Below are 15512 nucleotides of genomic sequence, written 5' to 3' on the forward strand. Positions count from 1 at the left end.
TTCTTTGCCTCTCCACAAGTGTAAGAAATTCAAGGTGCAAGTGGTCTCGTGGGGATGACTACAGTAGCAAAGGCTCAGGCAGAGACAGGAATATCCTCTCTCATCCTAAAAACTTTTACCCCCCAGATCCACTGCTCCTGGGACTCCACCAACACCCCAAGAAACACAAGCAAAGACCCTGGCATGGCTGATGTGTGTACTGGGCCCAGCTCATCCAGACATCCAGACAATACTTCCTGGCTGCTGAGGTGCTAAGGTGACATAGGAGAAGGCATTTCTCTTGGTATGAGAGGGAACTGCTGCTGCCCCCGAAGTGGCCTGTTGATGTGAGCACAAAAGCAGTCCACTTGCTTCCTACTTCTTTGCCGTAAGACTTCCCATCTTGCTTCCTTCCTCTTCCTTCCTATGGCAGCATTTCAGGCTGAGACCAGCACACGCAGTCAGAGATACAAGGAACTAACTGTGACCCTATTTGCCTTCATTAACTACGCTGTCCAGACACAGTGCTTTCACAGCCACAGCAGATGCTGAAAAAGATGTAACAGCACAAACGGTAAGTGGACAGTAGACTGTGGTTGTAACAGTGAAGTCGAGCTATAAGGCCCAAGGGCCATCAAAACTTAAACCTGTTCACGTTACTTTATGCGAAGCTGTGATCACCAAGACATGCACATTCTGGAATTTGTGGAATTTAAAAAAAAAAAATAATTAAATGTTATGGCTGTTAAAATAGTGATATTTGTGAAGATTATTGACTTTAGCAAGTATAGCTAAAACCAGAGCTACAAAACTTATGAGTGGGACATGGAGTAACATCAATATAAGAAGAACTGGAGGTCCTGAACAATTCTGGAATCACATTTTGAAACCAGCTCAAGGATATGTATGTGAAATCAACCGAACAGACAAAGCTGATACTTCAGTAAAGAAGGCCTGGACAAACAAGATTTCAAGCTCACACTGCTCGCGTAAGGAACACTTTCCTCACCATCTGGCTTAGAAATCACTTGGATTCCAGAGTGGCCTTCTAATCGCCAACAGGAAAGCAGGGAAACTATTTTAAGTAAGCATCACTAAAAATAAAATGGGAGACGCAATGAAAGGAAAAAAGAAAGTGGTCAGTGATAAATACAGTACAGAGATTTCACTATTTATACTTTTAAGGCTATTTATATTTGAAAGCTTTCCCTTTGAGACACTGACAGGCAGGCCTCCACATTCAGTCTGGTATTCATTCAACTACACAGTATTTACAGAAACATGAAAAGGCCAATGGAAATAAAAAAGACATTAAAATTAATTTCTGTCACAATTTGGGGTTATTATTATCACCTCACATTCAAGTTCAGCCAGAAATAAACAAAACATTTCCCAACATTACACTGATACACATTTTGAATGCTGTCCATGAAATCCTTCTCCAGTAACACAGCACACTGTGAAAAAATTAATGGAACAGTTTGACACTGTCTGACACAACTTACATTGCCTGGAGATAAGCTCTTCCAGATGAACTTGCTGTGTGGGCTTGATTTCCCAAAAAGCTGCACACCTGGTGTCATTCAGGACATCAGTGCAGCACCTGTGATGGCCACGAAGAACCTATACATCAACTCAAAACAGAGCAAATCTATGGGACAGAACTGAAGGGAGTGGGATGACTGCTGAAAGATTGATGATATGCTGGAGGAGAACCACTGAAATACCCTGCACAGTCCTTTCCAAAAATGTTGCTCTTCAGAAGCTAAGGTGTTTGAAAGGGAAGTGCAACTCCTCTTGCATATCTCTTAAGTTCCTCAGAAAACACCAACTGCTCATCTGGTTAAGAACAGATCACGTTCATGAACCCATTTAGAAAATGCGAGCTAAGACACGTGCTGCTTCTCTAGTAACCTGGATGATCTAACTTAGTTTCAAAGTCAATTGACTGCTTTCTGCTAAAATTGAAATCTGTTATGAGCTTTGTTCATGTGTCAACACCGTTTAGCTTAATTAGCTCTAGCATTCCTCTCTCACAGTCCCTTCTCTGATGTATTTATTAAGAACTATCTTATCATGCCTCAGGTTTTACTTTGCTAGCCTGTTCTGCTAAGATACAGGCTCTCAGAAATGTTTTTCTTTCTATACCTGTTCTAGTTTGAATCATTCTTGAATTCAAAACACAGAATTATATACAGTGACATACATGAAATTTCATTTTATACATTTTTCTACATGGACCATAAAATTTCCATGCCTCCATCACCTTCACATTATGCCTATTTCATTCTATAAATTCGTATTTATCTTTCCAGGGGCCACATTACTTATCCATTTAGGTCCGGAGATTTACAAGTTTCAAGTACTTTTGAAATATTTCCTCTACTTTTAAACATCTAGGCTTTTTTAGTCCAGCCAACTTAACTACCTACCAACCTCACTACCTTTGTTTCCTTAATTTCACAGCCTGTTCTTCTGTGAGCATTATTTATGGACCTATGTTTGTGTATGCTTGTATTAAATTTAAATGGAAACCATTAAATGCATGCTTCATCCAAGCTTATTTGTATAACCAACTCTTCTATAATGTCCTCATGCTACAGCAAAATGAAATCTGAGAGAGCACATCATCTCAGTTCAGTAACTTTTTTTAAGAAGAAATTATATTCACTGCCTGTCACAGCTTGCTCCTAAAACAGTCAATGTCCTAAGTTTCCAAGGGATTGCATCTACCAAGCCATTTACAGCTGTATTTCTACAAGCAAAGTAACAAGACTGTTGAGGCCAACTGGCACAGAAAGGTGCCATGCTATTAAACTCTCTCACCCTCCAAAACAGGGTGGCTGCTTTCAGACTGCCTACTGGGAATAATCCCAAGGTAACTTTCAAACTTCACCTGGGAATAGTTCAGGTGAGCTCTTGTAAATATAAACCAAAGCTAGGCCAAGGACAGTTAGCAGGAGAGACAATTGATTTCCAGGGTCTGGGAATGCTTCCAAGCACCATTTAATTTACTAGTACAGACATGCCCATTGCATGAAGACCTCTTAATACCTGCACGACCCTGAGCTCTTCATGACTCTTTGTAGATCTTCATTAGCTTGTCATTCTCTCACCTTCCTTCCTGGAGTTCAGAATAATTCTACTGATACCATACCAACCACAGCTTTTAGGAGACCTTTCTCTGGCTTGAAATATTAATCTTCACTTTGTTTTAACAGGGATGCTAAGATCTTTGTCTCAAGTTTCCTCTTCAAGACCATTTTCAGCCTTACGTTCATATGGTGTTTCTTTGTTCCAGAAAAAAAAAACGACTGCTCTTTCCCCTAGTTAAAACTCTGCTGATGGATGTGTCTTTCCACCTAAAGGAAAGGAGTCTTCAGACACACACATCTCCATCTTCCTCATATTGCTAGAAATCCCAGAATTTTAATTTTTTTTTTTCCCTTTCTCCCCTGCTGCTGTCCAACTATCTTCTAGTTTATCTCCCCAGTTCTTCAATCACATCCTTGTTTCTCCTCAGCCTCAAGCCTCTAGTTATCTCTGTCCTACCCTCCTTTATTTCTGGTGCCACTCTTCTTCAGTGTCATCTATTTATCCCTTTTTCTCAACCATAACAAATCAGCCTTTCACTTGATTTCTCCCCTAACGATTAGTGCCAGCCTCTACACTGTGACTACAGCCACATGCATCTGTGGTCAGCTTCCTCAAAGACCTCTCCCTTCCAACTACTATTTTTATATACAGCTGTGCATTCAGATCACCTCAACTGCTTCTTCACTCATGTCTTTAGCTGCATCTAAACTACTTGGACATTCTCTCTCCTGACTTCTGTCAGGTGACATTTCTGTGTAAAAATAGATTCTATCAGGTAACATTGAAGAAAGTAAGTCTCCTTCTGTCCCTGCATCCAGTCTCAGTGTCTTCTCTGCTATCCTTCATTCAGTGCTGCATCACTGCACATCCTTCCTTGTCTCTGCCTCCAAGGAAAAATAAGCAGCCCATACAAAACCCATTCAGACTCTAAACTCTCATTAAATGCTGTCTTCCTCAGGCACAGACTTTTTGAATTTTTGGCCACTTCTGAATGGAAGTTATCTGCCCAGCCTGAACTAAGCTCTCTTGAGTGAAAGGCTTCTGTTGTGACTAAAGGCAGAAAACCTCCTCCACATCCATCAGCTATAAGAAGTTTTATCCACTGACAACTGCATATAGGTGCTGCAAAAAACAAGGAGAGGAAATGAATAAAGAGGAATTACAAGGTAGGGCAGGAATTTGTGTACATGAAGCTTTACTATAAATTAAAAGAAAAATGGATGCCTACCTAAACAGAAGAAAATTAAAGAAGTAGTGGGAGGAATTTCATGTCAGAGATCAATAAGCCCAGTTCGAGTAATCTTCATTTTCTGGTAAGAGGCTAGGTACTAAGAGATAACTGCTCATGCTTGTGAAACAGGGAAAAAAAAAGTTTACATGAACCTCAGATACAGAACATAATTATTGGAGTTTTCTGCAAAATTGGAAATAATTGCAGAAATATGTGGCTAAAAAGAAAATACAGTTCAAGGATTTAACAAGGATATATTTTTGTAAATCAAAGTACAGATTCCAACCCTTGATTATTCCCATCCAAGTGTGAAACCGTATTAAGGAGTTGGATCATCCAATCTAAACTGCACTTTACTGTTTTTTTCCCTTGAAATAACACAGATTTTATAGGACCAATAATGACAGATCTTCAAAGGACATGTAGATGTGTAGGAACAGAGTACAAAGCAGTGTCATCTGAACTTTTTACTATACAATAAAAATAGCACTTTGTTTTGAGAATTGGGAGTTTATCAGTTTCACTTTCAGTTCACATCCAGGCATGCAAGAAAGGACAAGCAATGAACTGCAAGAAAGCCTTGTGCCCTTAATGCTTTGGTTTATCTCCAGAACTTAAAATCCAGCAATGCTGCTAAATAAATAAGGCACAGTGAGACACAAACAGAAAGAGTATGCCGACAGCTTTCATGTAAACAAGCACTCAGGCATCAAATTTAATTGTCGGTAACTGGTAGGATTTTCAAAGATGCAAATGGACAGTAAATGCCAAGTTCAAAAGATATTCGTGGTTGGCCTAAGTGATCTAATTGCTCCTGTAAATCTACAGTTCCTGAAAGCTATGAAGTCTCCTTCACTGTTGTTAAAGATTTTGGAACATGTATCCACTATAAACACTATACTAATTATAATTAATTACATTAATTTTCTCTCATAATTTCTGCAGTGATTTTCCTAAAACGAAGCAGCCCAAGAATACATCCAAACAGGTATTTCCTGGGCTAGGTCACTGAAGCATGCTGCTGTACCTGGCCTACTGACTTGACAGACCTCTGCCTAAAACTGATTGAGGACACAGGTGAAAATGACTTTGAGGGTGCTTTATTCTCCCTTCGAATCATCATGAAACCACCTCAAAGTCTGAAACTGCTGGACATTTCTTGCCAGAAAATGTCCCTGAGTCTTTAACAGTGTATCACCACCAGTCACACTTCACCTGACTGAACCAGCCTCACCTGAACTGTTAACCTATATGCAAAAAAACAAAAATCTTTTAGCTGGCTTTACATTAGGGTCATTTTTTCCCTTAATGATGCAGAGAAAGGTGCAGTCCCTGCCTCTGACCAGCACTGCCATGAATATTTTTTTAGAAAGATGTATTAGAGTAAAACAAAAAAATGAGAAGTCTCAGAGTAAAAGCCTACAACATTAATTCCATACTTGATATAAAATTTATGGAGATAAAACAAAGTACAAGCCTTTCATAGTTCCTTCTAAAACTTTAGAAATCTTCCTCTGAATTCCCAGTGTTGCTTTGACTTGCTTTTTAGACTAATTCCTTGCCAGTGGTGCTGTATAATTGTTTATGTCTCACCTAACCTGAAGTGGAAGTTGAAATTCAACAAATAAATATGCAAATATCTGCTAGTGATTTGTACTTGCAAAATATTATCCAAATGTTTATTGCAAACCTATTTAAGAAGTTCCCAGTAGACACATTTCTAGCAACGGATTAAATGCCAATAGGATCAGATTTCCTGAGAGCCAATCCTGAAGGGCTAGGAAACCCGTGTAAAGAAATTTCTAAACAAGATTCCAGAGATAAATCCTTTCATTATGAGAAATATTTGAAGAAGTATGCTTAACAGGGAAATGTGACCGGTTCAGTATTCAACTGCTCGCCACACATTTACATCAAGGAAAAGCATTTTCCCACCAGTGGGAGAATTTAATTACATGGAGTTCAGCGAAAAGAAAAAAAATCCATTGTGAAAGGGCTCTTTCACCGTTCTAGTCAAAGTGGATGGCTTAGAATATGTCAGCTGGACAAACCAAAAATACAAAAATAAAAGATGATTAAAGATAGTGTATCTTCACCTAGCAATTGGTAACTATGTGTTCCAGCCAGAGAAAACACTGGGAAAGCTACTGGAGGAGTTTTCCTTTGGCTCAGGGAACAGATGAGCAAGAGTTCTCCTAAGGCATTGCTTACAAAGCCAAAAGCTGTTAAATTCAGCGGCAGCTAAAGCAAGTTACAACACAGTCTGCTCCAGCCTATGTGGACAGAGCCAAGCTGCAGTATAATAACATTTAGAGGGGAAAGAGAGAGGAGAGAAAACGTACCGTATGGTTTTATCCCAAGTCTGAACCAGAATCATGGAGCTGTCTCAAGCAAGTCAGAATAGAGGTAGAAAAGGCTTTCTGCTCAGAGAGTGCTCACCTCTAGCAGCACAGGTTTTATAGTGGTATTTTCTAGTGTTTATTCAATCAGGTTTTCAATTCCCAAAGGACAGAGACACTTTCTTCGGAAAACTATGCCACTCGCTGTCCTTGAGGAAGACTCTTCCAGTCCAATAAATTGCATCTCTCCCTGACATGCATTCTTTCTCAGTTAATCTAATTTTTCCTATATACCACTTTACCATCCCAAACATTTTGATCAAACCATTCTTAGAGCACTGCTTTCTCCACACCCCTCTCCTAAACAAAACCTCTCTCTTCATCTGTCCTCGCACGTTTCTTCATGTCCACGGTTCATTTTCCTTTCTCTTCTCAGAATTTCAGTTAAAACACATAAAACGATGCATAAAGACTAGAGGGAAGAGCAGAAGTGAAAAACAGGCTGGAATTGTGAAGTAAGGACTGTTTTCTGGTCAGCTGTGCAGCTCTACCTCATTGCATAAGCATGAGTGTAAAATCATTCTGCAGCTTCAAATAACTCCTATTTGTGTAACTTTCACTTTATTTAAGAATTAGCTGGAGCAAACTGTACTGACATTCTAAGGCAGGCAGAAGAAGTTAAGAGGATCTAAAAGGGTTTGAAACAATGAATGCGATACTATGCCAATCAGAACCAGTATTTAGGATCCCACAAGAATAAGAAATCACTGCAGGTTCTGTTTAAATTTCATTTCAAGGAAGCAAGGAATAATAAAATTAAAACAGAATTATGAATGCTAACACATTTTACAGCAGTCTCGTATCTAACCTCTGTCTCTTCCTATATGTGACAACTACATTTCGACAGCTATATTCCTATGTTTAGACAACTTTTGAAAACACAGAACATCAAATCCACCCACACAGAATGGGAACGCACCAGGGTCAGCGTGCCATCTTCCTACTGAGGACAGGTTGCTGAAAGAAGTGAGCACTCCCTGACATTTTCACTTAGCTTCTGCTGCCAGCCAAACAGGAGGTCTTCCTATAAATCCCAGTATTTTCCGATCAGTCCATTTTCAGAAATGGAATTCTGGCCAGAAAATACACACAACTTACTAAGTCTCCAGAAATTCAGAGCTAGTGAACATCTGCATTGCGGCTACTTATGTGGAAATCCTGATGGGTTAATACTTGTCATTGCATTTTCAAGTGGCTCTACACTGAATTTTTTACTATCCTGCATGCCTTTACATTTCACAGACACGCTCTGTAAGTGTGAAAAGTAAGGCTCTCCGAATCAGTCCCAATCAGGGGGTGAGACTAATGGTGTGTATGGTTAGCATCTTAATATAATGGAAGTCAGAAATGTCAGAACTTGTCATAGCTGCTCAACAGGATTCTCTCTCAGTAATACACATCCATTATAACTAAAGGACTACGACACATTTTAACCTAACATCCTCAGAGTCAGCAGAAATTCAGCACTGCCTTTCCATGGTGAGAGTCACACATGGCAGAGCACTTTTTCCTTGGTTCCTGGGTGACCTTTATAGAACCTGATGCCTTTCAGGTTGTACATGCACTTCAAGTCTAAGTTCAGAATGTACAATTTCCCTCCCTGAAATTTCATTATTTTACCCTTACCTCTCTTTTTTTCTGTGATTATTTAATCAAAGAAGGGATGATTGGTTTTTAAATTAATTTGTGAAAGGACGATGAAAGATGCTGATGGCTAGAAGGATGGGAATGAGTTTTTAAGAGATCAAAAGAGAGAGAGCATTAATAAGCAGATGTGTCCTGAAAGTTTTCTTAAATGCAAGCACGACTGCCTCAAGACTGATTCATTACAAATACAGGTCTGCCCAACATGGTACTGGGGAAGAGCTCTTACTGACTCTTCAGTAGAAAGGGAAAACAGCAGAAGGAGCCCCAGTCAGCAGTTCACATTTAAAGGAAAAATACAGTGGACTCCATTTAGTCCTTGTTCCCTCTGCAAACAAAATCATCTCAAGTGAAAACACAGGAGGAGTAAGAAATTTACGTCCTCGTCTCCCATCCTCTTGTCTGATGAGGATCGCGGGAGCTGCAGCTTTTGTAGGCATCAACCGCACTCTGATTTCAGCAGTACCCAGAGCCTGCAGAATGCTTATGCCCTTCAAGGGCCAGACTCTGCCACTACTCTTCACAGAGCAGCTCAGATAAGACAGATTCCCTGTGCACAATATCCTTTTGTACTACACAAGTGAAGTCCCTGAATAAGAGCCCAGTATGTCACATAAGATCATGGAATTAGCAACTAACCAGTAACTGCGACTCTGGACAGTCACTAGACATCCCTTTCAGTCATTGAGTTGGGCTGGCATGGTTGAGGCAGCTTTGCAACTGAAAAGTAAATCATTTGAGGCTATATTTCTTTCTTTTCTTGTTTATATTTATTTCTTTTTTCTTTTTTTTTAAAAATGTAATTTTAAATGATCTAGTTCACCATACAACTCAAATCAATCAAATAGGCATGCTGGCTTGCAGTTCAATTAATCTTTTTAGGTTCTTTTCCTTTTTTGGGAGGTGGGGCTTTTTAACTTACAGATAAACTGTTCCTATGTCAGGAACAAAATTAAACATCAATCCTGGCTGGCTGCACCTAAAGCCCATTTAAAAAAAATCTCTAGGATATGCATGCATTTCACTTTGAACTTCCTGCTAGATTGCATTTGCACTTACCTGAGTATAAAGTTAGAACTTCTACATCTCTTGCTGCCTGAGGGAACCAAAAATATTAGCGCTGATTAAATATTTATTTTGTAGCAACATGAAATCTATCATGCTACAGAAAATTATTTTGAATGATACCTCTTCAGCAAGTCTGTGACTTACAGCTTTTCCTCTACTAAGTTACACATTCAATAAAAATAAAGCTGGGCCAAGAAAACTCTGTTTTGTTTTGGCAAAGCATCAGACGGCATCTTCTGGTTTGCCAACACAGGCAGAATCTTGTCTAACTGTGGGATGCTCTTGGATTTACTACCTATTAACGAAACTATTAAGAAGCACTGAAAGGTTCCAGCCCCTTTTACGTATCTTCAGTAGAATCTCATTAGTTTGCACGCTCTCAGTTTGTGCACAAAACTATAGCAGTCTTTTCCCACCTCTTGGGGAAAAATTAATAGGAGAGTGTTAAGTTTTATGTTACTAGGACTTCATTCCTCTTACAAGCTATGCTAAATAATTAAACTGCACTTGTCAAAGAAGTCATTAGAGAACACTTTGTGATGTGGCGTATGTTTTTACTGTCTGTTTACCTCAACTGACAAAATTAAATCATTCACAGAGTCTCCTGTGCAACAATGCAAACAGCTGAGACCCTAAATTGGAGAGGGTGAGAGCTGTGGGACTTAAAGGACAGGTGTATACTACGTGACTAAAGAAAGAGCACTGGATTAAAGCCACAGATGAGAAAATTGAAACAACAGAACCAAAGCTTGCTCTGAGGATGCTGCTGGATGAGAATGATCTAGAAGCAAATCTAGCTAACACCATTTAGATCTGCAGCAGCTTCTAGACAGACTTTCTACAATCTCAGACAAAAAGGCAGAGAGCAGATACATGGTGCTTAGAGAGACTAAGATTGATGATATTCAGTCAACACTGACTTTCCTAACCTTTAATTTACCTTCTTATCCATACTTTCATAGTAATATATATGGGCAAGGGGAGGCTTTGGCTACTGCTAGTAGCAGGGTACATTAATCTGAAATATTCAGCAGTAAACAGGATCCCTCAGGGCTGAAACAGAGGGGCTATGTGCAAAATGGCAAAGGTAGAAAAATTAGACTAGCAACGTACTCCTCCACCACATACAGAAGGCAAGGCTATGTCCATAATGCCAAAAGATGAACAGAATATCTGACACTCTACACACTGTCTTACCTGTCTCTCTTCTCCACAGGTAAGTCTTAGGAGCCCACTCTGTTCATCAGGATGACCCACACAGCCAAGTAAAGTAGATGTAGCCAAACGAACAGCTGCCTCTCCCGCTGATGGGAATTGATCTGTTAGGACAACCCGGCAATTTTTCAGAAGCAGTCTTCTAAAGGTTACTCAAAACACTGTCTGGCTGCAAACCCCTTCTGGTAGCAGCCACACGCGTGCTGTACCAGCCTGCTGTTTCCAAACCCACATCCATCTTCCCAGGGCTGCAGCAAACAGCAGCACCAGCTGCCCTGAACATTATCGTGATGTTCAAGTTGGACTCCGTCAGTGAGCGCATACACACGATCTGCTATTTTTCAAGTGTACTAGTCACCAAAAGCCACATTTCCGCAAAGCGGGAGAGAACATTCCCAATGCTCCTATTCTCTCACAGCAGCAGCATTTCCCTGAATCGACACTTTTTGCAAAGTTATGTAACAGTGAGCACAGCACGCTTAACTCTCAACTGAGCAGACACTGAGAGCACACAATAAGCACCAGGGTACTTCTTCACACCGAACTGTGCTCCAACACAGCATGTGAACTTAAAATATAATTTTAAAAGCACCTTTATTTCTTGGCAGAGAACAGCAAGTTACCCAGGTAAAATCATCGATTCTTTTATAAGGATTATTAAGTAAATAAAGTGCAGGAAACAGGATTCAACAGCTTTTAAATGCTGTAAAACTGAGCCTTTAAAGCAAGTGCAGTGCCTCAACATAAATAACTAATTCGGGACTAGAAGTGTATTGGAAATCAGCCAAGGGAACTCCCCAGACCTCGACACAACTCCTCCTTTTTGTCATCTAGAGTGCTTTGACAGCACTGCCTGAACAGAAAGAAATGCCATGGAAGCTCTCAGTGATAACCAAAATCAATTTTGTAGCCTTATGTACCTTTTGTGGCCTTATGCCCAGTACAGGCATTTCTTCTGTGGTATGAAAGACTGTTTTCCTTTACATTATATGACTTAGCCACAGACTTTTCACAAGAAAACAGCAGCAATTTGATGGCACAAATACATTTACTAACGGAAACAGCAATTTTCTTCCATGTCACAGCCTCCTTTTCAGAACTGAAGTATCCATTAAGAGTGACTCAGTGGTAGCAAACATATGAAAAAAAGAAATCCTGAAGTTTGTTTTTAAATACTCTCCATGGTCAGTATTACAGCTATCAGGAACTTGTGAAAACCATAGGCATGTGATATATTTTAAAGAGAGATGGTGCCTAAGAAACTTCATACTAAAAAAATCACAACTGTTACTGCACAGTAACCAGACAAACATGTCTGACTCCTGACTAACCAGTCTTCTCTCCTTTCTGCTTCACCACAGCCACAAATCCCTTACCTACTACCAAGGGTAATTAACCTTTTTTTATCCTTTTCCAATCTCTTGCCCTCTCTCACCTTTCTCTTTTTCTTGGATGTCCATGAAAGCAGGTGTAGCCTCCACGTGCAGGGTCACAGACTTACGCATCTCAGCCAGCTTACTATGGGTTATCAAACTCAAGGGTATTTCTCTTCTCTACTTTAGTTTCCTATTGGCTTAGTCTAATAATTTTTCCCAATTCAGGTTTAGACTGCCACGTGTAAACCATATGTACACGTTAGTCCAGGAAGGGAGAGCAGTAGGGATGGTCAGAGTACAAGAACGACAAACCAGGTACTAAGTGCCCATCAACTGCTGGCAGGTTGGGTATCAGGTGTTCTGGAACACAAGATCCTCCGATATGCCTAGGCTCACCCTCAAATTACTCTGGATATCTCTAGTTTCTTAAAGCTTTAAAGAAGAGCTTTTCCACGAGTCTTTCAACAGAGCCGGAATTACATGAAAACTCCTGAGTAATTTTTTATGCACACATACAGCCAGCACAACTCTTGGCTATTGCTCCTGTCATACTACTGTGGAGTTACTCTGTACATTCCTGTAACAGAAGCTATGCTACATAAATGCAGTAGGATGACATAATTCTGAGCTCAAGTTGATGGATTTTTGCATAGTAACTCCTGATTAACTTTGGATGTTGAAATTAATGAGCTTATTGAAATAACAAAAAGGAGTGAGGGCTCTTGTTCAACACAGTCTTTTGTGTTTCTTCTAGGATAAAATTACTTTATGATCAATCATTTTTATATATTTTCTATGGAAAGGATCTGCTGCCTCTTACCCAGTGAAACAAGGATGCACTTCCCTGTGGCTGATGAGAACTGAAAGGTGAGTGTCCTCCACTCTCTCTCAGTATCCCATGCAGGTCCCATAGAAAACATACAACTTACTACTTTTCCAGTTTTGGGGAAAGTAGATTATTTTATACTAGGAATCCTACATAATCTGCTAAAAATTTAACCTGCACTTTCTACCCATATGGATATTAAGACTGGCTATAGAAGATTCTATGTTAGAGATGATGGCATTATGCTCACTGTACAACTGAAGAAAATTCGGAATTAATTCAGGACTTTAGTTATATCGCAGAAGGGATTCAGTAAACATCATAGATAAATTATTACTTTTCAGTGAATTAAATACAAAATGCAAGCTACTAAGTAAATCAGGTGAAATAGTATTAGATTATGCAGAAAGATGTGTCTATGGACTGATCAGACACAAGCAGAAATTGGGTCAGTACTAGTACGTACGACTGCAGCACACAAAACCTGCAAACTCAGTGGCGGGGTACCCATCACCATGTCTCTTCAAGGATTGGCTCAAAGAATTTTCAACCTTTCAGCACTGCAACAAGAGTGACCTGCTCCATCTCTGATTCTGGAAATCCTGTGGCTGCTTGTACCACATAAGAGCCTTTGCTGGTGGAGATGTGGATTTAAAAGGCCTGAAGGAACTTTTACAATAATCTGGTCTGACTTCCTGCCTGGCACAGGCTGTAACACCTCACGCAGCAATTTCTTTACAAAGCACAAGAACTTGTAACTCTACTAGAAGATATTTCAGAAGGAGATCTAATCTTGATTTAATTACTCCAAGCGATCTACCACATTCCTTTCTAAGCGTTTCCAATGGTTAATTACACCTACGGTATCATATTTCACACGTGAACTCCTCTCACTTATCTTGCTTTGTTTTTGTCTGTTGGAGCCCTATCCTATCTCCCTACACAGATATTTTTAGATACTAACCACATCACACCTCAGAATTCTCTTACCTGAGATAAATAGTTTGCCTGCTTGGCAAATCAAAACAGTGATTCCTGAATCCAACGCAGAGCAGCTGCGGTGGTATTATAGACAGCTTTTGACCATAAAAGAGAAAAGTCAATTCAAGTGCGAGGGGAAGGCATCGAGCATCTTCTTTAACAAGCTTTTCCAGCTTTCTTAGCAGTCACCCACTTGTAAGACCTTGAAATTTGGGATAAATACCACTGCGATCTGCAGAGTTTCATTTTTAACTTAGCTGATAAATTTTAGCTCAAACTGGATTGGTAGTTACTAAATACTATAGTTAACTTAAAAAGAAATAGATGGCTGATGGCAGGTGGTGTCCTATTACTTTATGTCAAAATGACATAAAAATCCTGCTAACAGAATGACCCAGTACTTCTGCATGCACTGCCTGGGCAGAAATCCAGGAGTGAGCAATATGTACCCGAAAATACTTCCAGTTGTGACTCTGGGAAACAAATGAGTAAATTTCCACTACTGCTGTCATGTTGTATTACTTAGGCATATTACTTAGGCTTTTATATTCCTGTAGCATTCAGAGGCTCCACATAAAGCTCTCTTGTGTTAGGTGATCAACTACAAACACAGCGAGCTTAATTCATTTTTGCAACGTTTGCCCAGTTCTTGTATGGCTGAATCTTGGTAAGGAGACAGAAGGCGGACTTGTGTCCTCCCTGGATCACAGACGCTGATGAGATCAGTGGACAAAGACTGCTCAGAACTAGAATTTCTCCTGGCATTTACTAAATCCCTGTACTACCCATGTGATCCCCAACACATTACAGAGTTCCTTAGTGTCCTCAGCCCTATTTCCAGAAGGGCTTTCAGCACCTTGCTGTCTCAGAGACGTATTATATATGCACACACCTTTGTAGCTGCAAATACACGCACATACTCTCCATGTACTAATACAAAGCAAAAATATGCAAAGCCAGATTGCCGGCTATTTACAACATCACTTTAAAATTTTCCACAACAAAAAAAATGTGATATGACACATCATTACTTTTTCACAACACTTCTGTTTTTTCCATTAATATTTCACATTTCTACTCACTTGTGATTTCAAACAGTTTACATTTTGCATAGCTTAACTGGTTGGTTTTTTTAGCCTCTCTCTTCCCTATTCCAAGAATGCCCCTCTGCAAATCAAGAACACAGTTCATGGAGATGTATCAACTTTTACTGGTTTAAGATCTCAGCAGGTTTAAAAACCATTCCTTTTAATCACACTTCCATTTGGAAGGTGTTTGACTTGAAACAGGTGCACAAAATCCAGCTAACAACTCTGCAAGCTTTTACTGTAATCTCTGATAAAAACCCAAACGGCAAATATGGGAGGAAAGGAAAACAGTAACTAACACCACTCCCCTTCCTCAGTATCCTGTGAAGGGCTATTCAAAATGAAACTATTACCTGTGACTGAAAAGTTAATTATGTATTTCTGTAATGCTCTGCACAGGTTCATACTGCAGCTGCCTGTCAGAACAACTTGCCATCATACACCTGGTTATGTTATTTGACATAGCTGCTTCCTCTTCCAGATAACACAGCATGTGAATGTCAGCACTCTTACTAGCAATGAAAGAAATAAAAAGATAAACCCCCCTTTTTAACACCCTTTGCTGTTGGTAACGTATTGAAATACCTTCTGCCTTCTTCTTATCTAGCA

The 15512-nt window shown here is 39.7% G+C and overlaps 1 protein-coding gene across 6 annotated transcripts in view; it reads right to left on the reverse strand.

Moving 5' to 3' along the window:
• THRB (thyroid hormone receptor beta) overlaps nt 1-15512 on the reverse strand; it is a 166549-nt gene that overhangs the window by 109090 nt on the left and 41947 nt on the right. Inside the window, exon 3 of one of the 6 annotated variants that reach the window (XM_074900534.1) lies at nt 10615-10736. The exons of the other annotated variants lie outside the window; for them this stretch is intronic. The gene's annotated coding sequence lies outside the window, so the exon portion shown is untranslated. The remainder of the gene's footprint in view (nt 1-10614; nt 10737-15512) is intronic. 6 annotated transcript variants of the gene reach the window in all.

This window comes from Athene noctua, chromosome 2 (genome assembly GCF_965140245.1).
Source record: "Athene noctua chromosome 2, bAthNoc1.hap1.1, whole genome shotgun sequence".
NCBI lineage: Eukaryota > Metazoa > Chordata > Aves > Strigiformes > Strigidae > Athene > Athene noctua.